The sequence below is a fragment of the Thermobia domestica genome, chromosome 6 (genome assembly GCF_964235325.1).
Source record: "Thermobia domestica chromosome 6, izTheDome1.hap1.1, whole genome shotgun sequence".
NCBI lineage: Eukaryota > Metazoa > Arthropoda > Insecta > Zygentoma > Lepismatidae > Thermobia > Thermobia domestica.
In genome coordinates this window covers 2,225,277-2,239,123 of record NC_137459.1, presented here as the reverse complement: position 1 = coordinate 2,239,123, position 13,847 = coordinate 2,225,277, and the positions used below count along the sequence as shown (strand labels likewise).

General features: G+C 38.2%; 1 protein-coding gene across 4 annotated transcripts in view; it reads left to right on the top strand.

The window, feature by feature from the left end:
• LOC145687813 (host cell factor 1-like) overlaps nt 1-10,807 on the top strand; it is a 127,549-nt gene extending 116,742 nt beyond the window's left edge. For 2 of the 4 annotated variants that reach the window (XM_081761238.1, XM_081761235.1), the window contains exon 12: nt 4,613-5,753. The gene's annotated coding sequence lies outside the window, so the exon portion shown is untranslated. Of the gene's footprint in view, nt 1-4,612; nt 5,754-10,724 lie in introns of those variants that run through there. The other 2 variants (XM_081761236.1, XM_081761237.1) reach the window with 2 other exon arrangements.
• The last annotated feature ends 3,040 nt before the right edge of the window (nt 10,808-13,847 follow it).

The window sequence follows — 13,847 nt, the reverse complement described above, 5'->3', positions numbered from 1 at the left end:
TTTGATTCCCGGCCGGCGCTTCCTACTTTTTGGCGTCCACTCAGCGTCATGAGGCAAACTGGGGAGTCATGTGAAAACAAGACATGACAACCACTAGGTCTAGAAAGCTCCTGGTGCGTCTGTTAGGGACAAGGCGTCGTGGCGCTCTGACCACGTGCTCATCATCAGGCTGGATGTAGTTCAGCCGGTCGCTAGCAGATGGCGCTGGAGCAGACTTAGGTTCACATATGCGCCGTTACGCCAAGTGGGTTTTTTGGGGGTTCGGATTCCACGTTAATCAGTAGGTCCACGTCTCATATAGCCTCCCTGCTGAACGGGACGTTTACCTCAGTCAACTGTGATCGATTCTTGGTCGGCGCTTCCTACTTTTTGGCGTCCACTCAGCGTCATGAGGCAAACTGGGGAGTCATGTGAAAACAAGACGACAACCACTAGGTCTAGAAAGCTCCTGGTGCATGTGTTAGGGACAAGGCGTCGTGGCGCTCTGACCACGTGCTCATCATCAGGCTGGATGTAGTTCAGTCGCTCGCTAGCAGATGGCGCTGGAGTAGGTTTAGGCCCACAAAATGGGCTGTTACGCTAAATGGTTTGGTTTGATTCCCGGCGGGAGCTCATGTGGTTCGGATTCCACGTTAATCAGTAGGTCCACGTCTCATATAGCCTCCCTGCTGAACGGGACGTTTACCTCAGTCAACTGTGATCGATTCTTGGCCGGCGCTTCCTACTTTTTGGCGTCCACTCAGCGTCGTGAGGCAAACTGGGGAGTCATGTGAAAACAAGACGTGACAACCACTAGGTCTAGAAAGCTCCTGGTGCGTCTGTTAGGGACAAGGCGTCGCAGCGCTCTGACCACGTGCTCGCCACTAGGCTCGCTGGCGGATGACACTGGAGCAGGCTTAGGCTCAAACATAATATTTCACTAGGGAACATCGTGGTCTAGTGGTTAGAGCGTTGGACTCGCCTCCACGTGGTCCCGGGTTTGATTCCCGGCCGGCGCTTCCTACTTTTTGGCGTCCACCCAGCGTCGTGAGGCAAACTGGGGAGTCATGTGAAAACAAGACGACAACCACTAGGTATAGAAAGCTCCTGGTGCGTCTGTTAGGGACAAGGCGTCGCAGCGCTCTGACCACGTGCTCGCCACTAGGCTCGCTGGCGGATGACACTGGAGCAGGCTTAGGCTCAAACATAATATTTCACTAGGGAACATCGTGGTCTAGTGGTTAGAGCGTTGGACTCGCCTCCACGTGGTCCCGGGTTTGATTCCCGGCCGGCGCTTCCTACTTTTTGGCGTCCACCCAGCGTCGTGAGGCAAACTGGGGAGTCATGTGAAAACAAGACGACAACCACTAGGTATAGAAAGCTCCTGGTGCGTCTGTTAGGGACAAGGCGTCGCAGCGCTCTGACCACGTGCTCGCCACTAGGCTCGCTGGCGGATGACACTGGAGCAGGCTTAGGCTCAAACATAATATTTCACTAGGGAACATCGTGGTCTAGTGGTTAGAGCGTTGGACTCGCCTCCACGTGGTCCCGGGTTTGATTCCCGGCCGGCGCTTCCTACTTTTTGGCGTCCACCCAGCGTCGTGAGGCAAACTGGGGAGTCATGTGAAAACAAGACGACAACCACTAGGTATAGAAAGCTCCTGGTGCGTCTGTTAGGGACAAGGCGTCGCAGCGCTCTGACCACGTGCTCGCCACTAGGCTCGCTGGCGGATGACACTGGAGCAGGCTTAGGCTCAAACATAATATTTCACTAGGGAACATCGTGGTCTAGTGGTTAGAGCGTTGGACTCGCCTCCACGTGGTCCCGGGTTTGATTCCCGGCCGGCGCTTCCTACTTTTTGGCGTCCACTCAGCGTCATGAGGCAAACTGGGGAGTCATGTGAAAACAAGACATGACAACCACTAGGTCTAGAAAGCTCCTGGTGCGTCTGTTAGGGACAAGGCGTCGTGGCGCTCTGACCACGTGCTCATCATCAGGCTGGATGTAGTTCAGCCGGTCGCTAGCAGATGGCGCTGGAGCAGACTTAGGTTCACATATGCGCCGTTACGCCAAGTGGGTTTTTTGGGGGTTCGGATTCCACGTTAATCAGTAGGTCCACGTCTCATATAGCCTCCCTGCTGAACGGGACGTTTACCTCAGTCAACTGTGATCGATTCTTGGTCGGCGCTTCCTACTTTTTGGCGTCCACTCAGCGTCATGAGGCAAACTGGGGAGTCATGTGAAAACAAGACGACAACCACTAGGTATAGAAAGCTCCCGGTGCGTCTGTTAGGGACAGGGCGTCGCAGCGCTCTGACCACGTGCTCATCATCAGGCTGGATGTAGTTCAGTCGCTCGCTAGCAGATGGCGCTGGAGCAGACTTAGGTTCACATATGCGCCGTTACGCCAAGTGGGTTTTTTGGGGGTTAATCAGTGTAAACTTTGAAATACAACCATGAATTGATAAATTCTTTGATATGCAAATCTTAATTAGGATGTATCTATATTACGTATTAGCAATATGTTTGCTGTTTGTAAGGAATCAACTTGCATCGATTGTTCGTTTATGATGTGTGATTAGTTGTTGAAAGGCACTGAGATCTGTTTATTGCCTCATGCTTGCAATGGTCCTTAACAGTGAAGCGATGTCGACTCTTCTGGTAATGTGTGGTAAAGATATGGACGAGTCAATTCAAAAAGTCTCAGAATAACACTAGGAAAATAAATAGTACTACGTAGCCTGTACTTTATCTTAATCTACGATAGGAAACCATTGACATTGACAATAAGAAAGCGGAGCAGAATCCAAGTAACTAATATAATATTCCTATGAAGTGCTACGCGAGAAAAGATGAGATCTATCTATAAAAATGAAAGTGACTATATTTGTGACTTAATAACTCTTGAACCACCCGTCCGATCTCAATCAAATTTTCAGCATAGATTAAGTTCGGACCTGGAATGGTTTTTATCATTTACTTCGACGGTTCAACTTAAGGGACGGGGATATATATATATATATATATATATATATATATATATATATATATATATATATATATATATATATAAAATCGAAAATCACCGATATTAGTGTTGAATCCATAGTTTTCGGAGACGCTGAGATGACCAGTGACACTTCCGATGTCCTTTATATCCAATGAAACTTTTTCTCCCTATGCGAAAACGGGTATTCTGCTGGTACGATATAAGAATGCTTTCTAGAGAAAGAAGCAAACTTATACATATGACAGTTGTAGAATGGGTCGTTTTCATGTCACTGTTCCTCTGTCGAACTGACTTCTTGGGACTGCGTAAGAGCTCTGTTTCGTGTCCTGCAAGTATGACGAGATCTTTTGTTTTCTCTTTGTACAGGAATTGCGCAGAAGCACTTAGTGAAGTTCTTGTCTGTTACTCCAAACTGTCACCGAGAATTGCTTTGCATTATAATAAAAAACAGTTTTTCACATATTCGACTATAAGATTTATCTTATGGATGGTTGGTGACATTTGATAACACAGTGAATATCTAATGGGATATTTCGGCAGTTGTAATCGTGCTTCTACACGTCTTGCCACCCATTTGGCAGTAGAAACTAAGAAGAAATAGATATAATCTTTCCGGACATCCTGTGTTATATCAACTCGTATGTGTTTACTTAAGTTACACTCCAATGATTTCATGAAGACAAAATTTTCATTGAAAATGGGGCCCAGTATTACTTGATTTATGTTCCCCTTCTTGGATTAAAAGATCCAATATATTTTAGAAAAAGAAAAAAAAAAGTTGTAGACCTTATATCTGGAGAACTTTTATATTGTGTAGCCAAACCCAAACTTTCACTTAACTTAATATGGGTTCAATCCATGCCAAGTGATCGAGAAAAATTGCCGCTCGACCTTTAAAAAAAAAAAAAAAAAAAAAAGAAAATCATGAATGTTTATCCTATATCAGGGTATTTCAAAACCACAATTAATTATTTTTTAAAACATCTCGTAGCAACGCAACTTCTGTCGCCATTTTCCGTTTCTCGATTTCAGGCGTTTACGTTGTTTTGAATATATCAGCATGTATTTGTCCTAGCAAATTGAAAATTGCTGGGCGTGTCCAACTTGTGTAGAACTAAAACTTAGTCCTTTTAACATTTTTGCCTGAAACTACTTGAAAACGGTGAAATCAGGGAATACAGTAGCAACATTTTTGGACATTGAAGACATGTTTGGAAAGAGGAAGCAATTGATGTAGAGGTCTGAATTTGTGTGTGCATGTAGTCCGGGGCCATAAGTTTATACTCAAAAGTTTGCAGACCTGCAGCTGCTCCCAAAGACCTGAAAAGATATCGTAAAATTGGGGAATTATGCAAATTTTGGCATATTTCACTGTCGAATATCTCCGGATTAAAAAAAAAAAAATGAAATTTTGGGAATAATTACTCCTTTAGCTTACCATAACACACAACAAAGCGCGTTTTGTGTTTTTCAGCAGAGGAGGGTCAATGTATTAAGGAATGACATACTCTAGGAGGTGCTTTGTTCACAAATTCAACTGGAAATTCGTTGTTGTGAAGTAAAATAAAGTAGAATGAATGGCTAGTCCAGTTAAGGCTTTCAACCTTGTTTCTTTCCTCTAGTTTTGGTTCATTGTCTCCTCAGCCGCAGCAGTACTGGTGAAGAAGAATGCCACTATCAGCAGACGAGAAAAGTCAAAATGCACACTTGGCAAAAAAATCCGGAAGTACTCATTGTTGTTTGCTTGATATTCAAACATGATTATGCTTGTTTTAACTGTCAACTCATGTAGGAGACTGTTGTTCTTTATTTTAATCAACATTCCCCAGTCAGTGGACACTCACTCACTGTAAACACTGTAAAGAATATTGTACAAATCTTTCGGTATATTCTAATAAGTTGTTCAGCACTTTCATATATTTGTACGTATACTTGTATTCATATATATTTGTACATACGTATATTTTATATTTTCGTTCCTATTTTTAGACTGTGTAACTTCTCGTTCATTGAAGACTGTCGTTTGGGAAAAATTATCTGTTGTAATGAAGCATAGGAAATTTATATTTCTTGGGCGTATACCAGCATTTCATTATCTATTCCGAGATTACTTACTTATTTTGAAATCATCTACTACATAAGATGAATGCTGCGAGAAATTGTGGACCAATATATTTGCAGATAAAACGGCTGTGAAAACAAACTTAGTAAACATCTTTCTAAATATAAGTAATACATGTGTTTCAGTGTATAATGCATCGTGTAACGTGAAGATTGATTGATCGTGTAACGTGTTAATTGAAGCTCTGTATGCTGGGGAGAGGGAGAGGTCCAAGCGAAGACAAATTATTCGATCGTTTGTAGGAGTTACAAGTGCCAAAACTACAATCTGTGAATGATAAAATACTTTGGTATCGATTATATATACCTGTTTTCATATGAGACCAACGTTACTAATTCTTGAGGGCGGTACAGCACACAGTTTCTGAAGAAATTCGTAAAGTTAATTGTAGAATAGGTGATGGTGTGGATATGAGTAATCAGACGTATGGTAATGATCGATAGTGAGAGGGTTACTATCATTGAGTACATAGTTGGTACTGCTTAGTCGCTTTATGAATTCCATTGGAGGAATAGTGTGTTCCGTGACTTCATTTCAGAATTCGAGCTGTAGATTTTTTTTTTCTTTCTGTAGTGAGGCGTGTATATTTTGTATTAATTCTATAGAGGTTCGGTTGAAAACTTACCAGGTGCGATAATATATTCTTCCAATTTGCTTTCTGATGGTCAGAGATTTGAGGTAGTGAAAGATCTATATCAACAAATCGAGAGTATTATGATTCACGTCATGATATTTTCATGATATGTTTACGTAGTTGATGTTGGAAATAGATTATTTGTGAAATAAGTGCATTTGTTAGTATTTCGGCATTTGATGATTCTCTCAGATTATACTTTATTTATAAATACGATCAAGTTGAGGAAGATAAATTATAATATGCTAATATAGTGAAAAAAAATCCTTAATTAGTAACGTAAAATAACCCACCTTAGTCAGTTTTCCGTATAGTACTTTTGCAATATATATATATATATATTATTCAGCAATAACTTTAGTGTAATTCTTATATTACATCTGGAGTGAAATTTAATTTCAATCAAAATTACAGATGTTCAGTTTCTAATAACTGTAATACTATACTATGATTGTCCAGTCTTTTTATTGTGTATCATTTTGTCTGTAAAAAGTTTTTTCTTTTCGTAATTGAGAGCTGTGTAAACGATTTTTTTTTCTCAGAACAATTTAATTCGACTACAACGTGATACTACTTTTTCTTATAAATAGTTCTTGTCAGTGAATTGTAAACAGATTTTAATTATTTCATGACGAAATAGAACATTCCACGTATTTCACTCGTGCTTCGAACGTATGTATCTTCAGAAAACTTTTTGTGTTCATTTTATTACTGTTCCTATTATTAAACATAATTTAAAATTTGACATGAATAGACCGTCAATATTTGGATAAAATGTGTAGCTACGGAGAGTGTAAAGAACAAGTAGCGTATCGTTTCTGCGTTAAGAATATATATATTGTATACTTTTTTAAATTCTATATTGTGATATGAAGAATATATCCTGAGATATAAGCAGATGAGATCCTCTTAATGATGGTAGTAAATTTGCTTTAGGAAAAAGAAGAGAAACATGCTGCGTTTACAGAACCTTGTGAACGAACTTTTTTTTTTTCTTCTTTTAAGAAATTGTCCTCTAGTGTAATCTGGATAAAAGGTCAAGACTGATTTTTATCGATTATATATTTGTAACTTACTATTTCAATTGTTCTGTAGCTCGTTCCCTTTATATTGTTTTACTTCTTTTTCTTGCTTATGAATCATCCCAAAAAATAGGCATTCATAAAGCATAGAACAGTATTTTGGATTTGCACTCATAGATAAAAGCATCGCATGTTGTGTCTTTCTTCGTCGTCACTTCTTGGTGCCGACTGTGAATGTCTCAATGATGATATTTTTGCTTCTATCCAGAGTGCACATATCCGAACTAAAGCTACCCGTTGATTTTGCATGGCTGGAACTGGGTACACTTCGAATTAATGTTTGGTCTCCATGGCTGCTTCAGAGATCAGATATAAGATGCCTTTGTCAACCTGATAGTAGCTTCACCCGACTGAAATTATAAATTTGCTTCAAACAAACCAATAATCCCAGTAAGAGCCTCAGAAAAGAACGTCAAGCTTGCTAAGACTTCTGAAATCAGTGATTGTCCTAATCAGCCACGAAGACAAAACACCAATTGGAAGTATCTCCGGTTGTAACGGTGCAAAGTCAACGAGTAGCTTTAGTTTGGGCATGTGCACTGTGGACAGCACTTGGAATATCATCGTTAACTTCCACTGTCGCCACCAATCGCCAGTGAGGAAGAAGAAGAAGGATTTAGTATGCGTAAATGAGATTTTTATTTATAACTGCAAATATTTAATTCCCATACTTGCTTTCTTCACCAAAACACTGCTAGTTCTAAATCATTAAACAAACAAAGTGAAAAATGCTGAATGTGAGCCACATTTGGGATGTTATTTGCAAGAATTTCATTATTTCTTTATTTCTAGTCAATTTGTGATTTTAATTGGTGAGATTTGCTAGTCGTGTGAATCCATCCTCGTGTTGTGTACATGTCGAAGTTTTTCTATTAAAGTGACCAGTGAAAAGTACAAAGTATTTATGTAAGAGGACGCCTTAAATACTAGTCAAAATGTTAGGTGTATAATAATAAATTGTACAATTAAAAAAGAATTTTGTATATTTGCTACAATTATTCTTGTTTGTATTATCGTTGGTGGTGATACTGATATAAAAACAAATGTATATTATTGAGTATTATTTTTTTAGAAAAAAGAAATAAAAAATACTAAGATAAGTAGTCTTTATTTCGAAAAAAAATGTATTAACTCTGACAGTACAAAATCTTTCCTATTAGGGTGACTTGTTACAGTATTATACAGTTCGCAAATTTCTTGAATGATTACACTGAGAAATATTAGTTTTTAAAAAGTTAGTTTGCTCTAGTTGTGTATGCTTTAATGACACAAATTTTGGTTCAGGAATCTGAAAAAGAAAAAAATATAAATAAAAAAAATCGATTTTTGACAGTACGAAAGAAATTAAAAAGGAAAACATTATTTTATAACTTAGCGATTTGTATAAAGGAGCCCAAGGAACGTGCGAAATTCTTATTCCTAACAACGTTTCAGTTTAGACCATTGACAATGCTCCAAGAGCATTGCCAGAACGAACTTTAAAAAGAATGGAGGAAAGTGGGAAGGATAACTGTGATTTTTCGTACATGTAAAAGTAAATCTTTTTATCCACACCTTTTGTTTCTCGCAAAAATTCGCAAAACTTCCTCTCTCTATAACTTACGGTTCCGGAGATATGACTGCATAAAGTTCCCGAAATTAGAACTATTTTTTGTCCAATATATCGGGAACGGTAAGTCATAGAGAGGTGATATTGGTGTTAATCAATACCTAAGAGGATGGTAAACGTTTTGGTATCGATATTAACTGGTGGCCACTGGCCAAACCAATGGCCAGTTGGACAGTGGCCACTGGTTACTATTTCGTACCAAAATGTTCACCATCCTCTTAAGTATTAACACTAATATCTCTCTATGACTTACCGTTCCCGAGGTATGACTTCTTAAATCTGTTTTTTTAATCACGGGAACGGTAAGACTGACGCGAAAGATCCCAGCACTTTCTCAAATAGTTCCTGATGTTCTATCGAATGGAGGGCCCAAAATTGAAAAATTCGCAAATAACAGACATTGAAAATTCAGTAACGAACTTTTTAATGTCGTTGAACGAAGTATGATTGTAGTTGTATTTTTGAGAATTCTCCCCTGCCTGGGCGACTATAGAGATCCAGATGTATTATTCAGAGAGAACTTACAATAAGCGTATTCAAATACAAGTTTCATTGTTCTTGTAAAGTTGTTCTTCTTTTTTTTGTTTATTTCATTGATTGCATTAGGTCTTAGAATCTCTCCTACCTTTCTTCCCAATATAATGTTGGTGAAAATTATCCTTGGACCACTTGGTTTCATTCAATACTTTTTTTTCTGTACAAGCCTGTAACTCGTCAATTATGTGCAGATTTTCATTCCAACTTGAAAGATCTGAAGTAATAATTTTTCACTATAAATTCTAAAAAGTGCGTATAAATATTATACAATATATTTAGTTAATACATTATGTAGAGTGCCAGTTCTACAGAAACCACCGCGTGCACTTTTACCAGTTCAAGAATTTTTGTAATCACAATCATTGATATTCTGCGATCATTGGCAAGTCACTTGCTCCAACTAAAGCTTCCATGCTCCACGGTCTTGCGCTAACCCTTTTCGTCTTCACGTACGATTTTTCTGCTTTGATATTGTCCATCAGTTTTAGCCTCCTAAGCCCCTTCCCTCACTTTCCTGCCACCATACCCTCTAGCACGTTCCTCATGACAGTTCCTCTTCCTCTTTTAAATAGTATCTAAAATTGTTCTTTTCTCCCCGACCATTTCTAGGACACCCTCATTTGTTTTCCGCTCGACCCAGCTAACTCTCTCCATTCTTCATACTTCAAAAGCTTCAGTCGTTTTTCGTAATTTTTGCGTAATATTAATATTTCTGACCCACAAAATACACTACTCCACAGGAAGCATTTTGAGTTTTAACTCTTTATTCAAGGTTCCACAAAATAGTATTTTCTTCCTCCTAATGGCTTCCTTCTTTCATAAGACGTTTACAATATATATATACTGTACAATGTTATATATACTTGTTTACCTCAACAATAGGTTGGTGGACAACATGGAAATTTTAAAACTTTCCTCTCCCTTGGAAGAGCTCTATCCTTGGTCTTCCTCTTCCTGGTTTTCCTTCTGTCTTTCCCTCTATCAGCACAGTGATCCAATCAGAGTGCCGAACAAGATGGCCAAGCATGCTGTTTCTTGTTTTTCCTATTATCTTCATGATCTGTCGTTCTTCATTAGCTTCCTTTAGTACGTCTTCATTCCTTTTCCTTTCGGTCCATGATATGCGAAGCATTCTGCGCCAACACCACATTTCAAATGCTTCCAGCTTGGGTATTTTAGCTTTTGTCAATGTTCACGTCTCTGATCCGTAAAGCGCCACGCTCCATACTAGGGGTCTTAATACTATATAAGATGGTGGAGAGCTATTTAACTCATTTGAATTTTGTTGAAACAGCGCTTTTGTTTTAGTATTTACAGGCGACGTATCAATTAAAATGGAAGCATTTGTCAGTACTTTTTTTTTTCTTTCTGGTTAATTTTCACCACTTAGTTTAACCCTTTCCGGATTCTGTTTATATATATATATAAAGTTGTACGTGCATTGCAAAACACGTCACATGTGTTTTGAAGAGGAGCTTGTCAAGTTGATGATGATCATGTCGTCTGTTTGGCCTTCAAGAGTACAACGCAAAAGCATGATTTTGTTCGACATTTGTAAATATTTTTCCCCTTCTTAGTTTTCAAGATATCAGATTATGCTTGTGCACACGCATTGCCTACACCACATAGATTTTTCAAGTGATTTTGAGGTCTGTACATTAACACACGGATGGTCCAGAGAGGCCTAAACTTTTGAACAAGGGTTTCTTTTAGAAAATAATCCCCATTTACATCGAATTCCCCTTTTCAGGTATATGATACGGACATGCGAATGGTACTGTTTGGAAGATTGTTTTATTCTGAAGAGAATGAGGTACGAAACAAAATTCTAGGGTAAGTACTGAAGATGCGGTGACTGCTAGACTGAAATTTACCTTAGAAATCCCAAAATCTCAAGAGTTGAATACAAAATTAACGGAGTAGACGGAACCTCTTGTTGAGACTGAATCAATTGCAGAAAACTGCTTTTTTAGTATTCCTTAACGTTTTTGCTTTATGGAGATCAATACTGAAAACCGAAATAATAGTAAATTTCTACGACTTCTGGTTTTAGTAGTGAGATGCATGTAAAGATATTGAAACGTTGAATCGCTTCCTAAAAACCACCTTTCGCTATTTATTACAATTTCAGTTTTATTATAATTAACGTTGAAACCAGAAATGGTAAATTTCTATTTCCGGTTTGAATGGAGAGTTATCGGATAAGTTGGAACCTATTCTTGGGTAGCAAAATCTATTCCAAAAAATCGTTTCTCATATCTTAACCGTTTTTGTTGTGATACTTCTTTACAGAAGACTGATGGTCGTTCTATTACACTTTCGATACTAATGAATAGCATACCTTCGCAGTATAAAAATAAATAAATTTGTTTCATGCTGTGATTTTTCATTTTTAAAAAGTATAGATGCTGCCAAGTCACATGTGTTCTTTTAAATCAGCTAGGTAACTTGAGCTGCTATCTTTAACTCCTAAGATGCAGGCCAAAATTAGAATTCCAAAGCTTTCCATTTCAAGACAGATATTGAATCCCAAACAGTCGTATGTATCAGGGAAAGATATATACAGTGCCGTACTGGCCAAGTTGAGGGCCCCCTTCAGTTGGAAAACATAAGTGACAAGATATTTTCTGTATTAAATATGTACTGCAAAACAGATCGCAAAAAGAGGTTACAATAATACTGAGATAATAAAATACAATCCTGAATTGTTTCGGTTACTTTGACAGTTTTAACGTACTTCTTCACTTGATGAGGCAATCAAATTAATTACTTTGTCTATATTCTGGAATATTTTTTTTTATTTTTTTTTTAACATAAAACGTAAAGGAGGGAAATGGTTTTGACGCATCGGTGTACGCATGAGACAACAGGTGAAAGTGAATAAGCTCAAGGAGTAAAGGGGTCCTTTGGTAAGTATGTTTTACTCGATTTCTTCGACGATTTAACACTCAGCCAAAAACTAATATGCATGGAGAAAGGGAAATACACCCCCGCAGAACCGTATATTCTAGAACCTAACCGAATAGAAGTAGAAATCGCTATAAAGAGATTACAGAAACAAAAATCTCCGGGTGTAGGCGGAATTCCCGCTGAATTAATTTTAACTCCAGGCAAAAAATTGTGGAACAAGATACACAAACTCATTCTCCTTATCTGGAACAAGGAAAAATTTCCACAAGAGTGGAAAGAATTGTTCCAATCACAAGAAAGGCGACAAAATTGACTAATAATTATCGAGACATTTCTCTTCTGTCAACGTTCCATAAAATCATTTCAAACATTCTGTTAGCAAAATTGACCCAATACGCAGATGAAATTATTGGAGATTATCAGTGCAGATTTAGACGAAATCGACCAAATATTTACCATTCGACAAATGCTCGAAAAGAAGTGGGATACAATACCCCGGTACATCAACTATTTATTGATTTTAGAAAGACTTACGACTCGCTTAGGAGAGAAACATTATGCAACGTTCTTACAGAACTTGGAATACCGAGAAAGCTAATTAGATTAATTAAGATATGTTTAAATGAATCCCAAAGTAAAGTCCGGGTAGAAAAAAATTCTGTCTACGACCTTTCACGTTAAGAATAGCCTGAAACAAGGATGTGTGTTGTCATTATTATTCAACTTTGTCCTTGAATACGCTATAAAGAAAATCAAAGATAGCAACCAGGACCTAGAGTTCAATAGTATTCACCAGGTTATGACGTATGCTGATAATGTAAATTTAATAGAGGATGATAGAAGAACAATAGAAAAAATGCAGAGGTCTTATTAAACGCTTGCAGGGACATGGGTTTAGAAGTAAATACAGAGAAAACTAAATACATGGAAGTTGTTCTGTATGGTTGCGAAACATGGTCGCTTACTCTGAGAGACGAACGTAGACTGAAAGTATTTGAGAACAAGATCCTGAGACGAATATTCGAACCCAAGAGGAACGGGAATGGAATGGTGGAAACTTTATAACGAGGAACTACATAATTTATACGGTTTACCAAACATTGTTAGTCATCAAGTCTAGGTGGTTCAAGTGAGCAGGTCATGTGGCCAGGATGGAAGAAAGTAGGAATGCTTGCAGTCTTAACTGGAAGACCAATCGAAAAAAAAAAAAAAACATTAGGAAGACTTAGGCGCAGATGAGAGATCAATATTAAGATGAATCTCGCAGAAATAGGAATACAGAGTAAAAACTAGATCCAGTTGGCTAAGGATAAGTCAGTGGAAAGCTTTTATGAACGCGACATTGAACATCCAAGTTCCATAGACGATAGAATAGAAATTTTACTGGCTCACGGGTCGGTCCTGATATGAGCAAGGGGAGCCCGAGAAATTTTTTTTTGGAAAGACTAACTTAGATTTCCACAACCTTTTTGGTAGGAAGACTCAAGAAAGCATTTGTGATCGCAAAAATTGGACCAAGGCCTGCAGGTCATGCGCCTCGTAATCCCTGCGGGGCCCTTGGCAACCGCCAATTAGCCAACGTGGCCAGTCCGGCACTAATATTATATATATATATATATGGGTGATTCCACGAAAAAGGGAAATTTTCTGTCACGGGCATTTTTTCAAACTACTACTAGAAAGAATCACGTCATTTTTATTTTGTTTGGTAGTAACCGTCACAAAGTAGGTATGCCATGTATAACAGTTTGCAAATATAACACGAAATATACGTAAAAAAATAATTATTACCCAATTTCTCAACACCGTGGGCTGTCAGACTACAGTTGTCTGATTTTAATCAATAAATTACAACTGAAGTCGCAAATCAAACATCATTTAATGGTAATTAAATGGAAGAGAACACTTCAATGTTTCGGTTTTGTGGAAAGTAAACCTTTATAACGATTATTTTCGAAAGCTT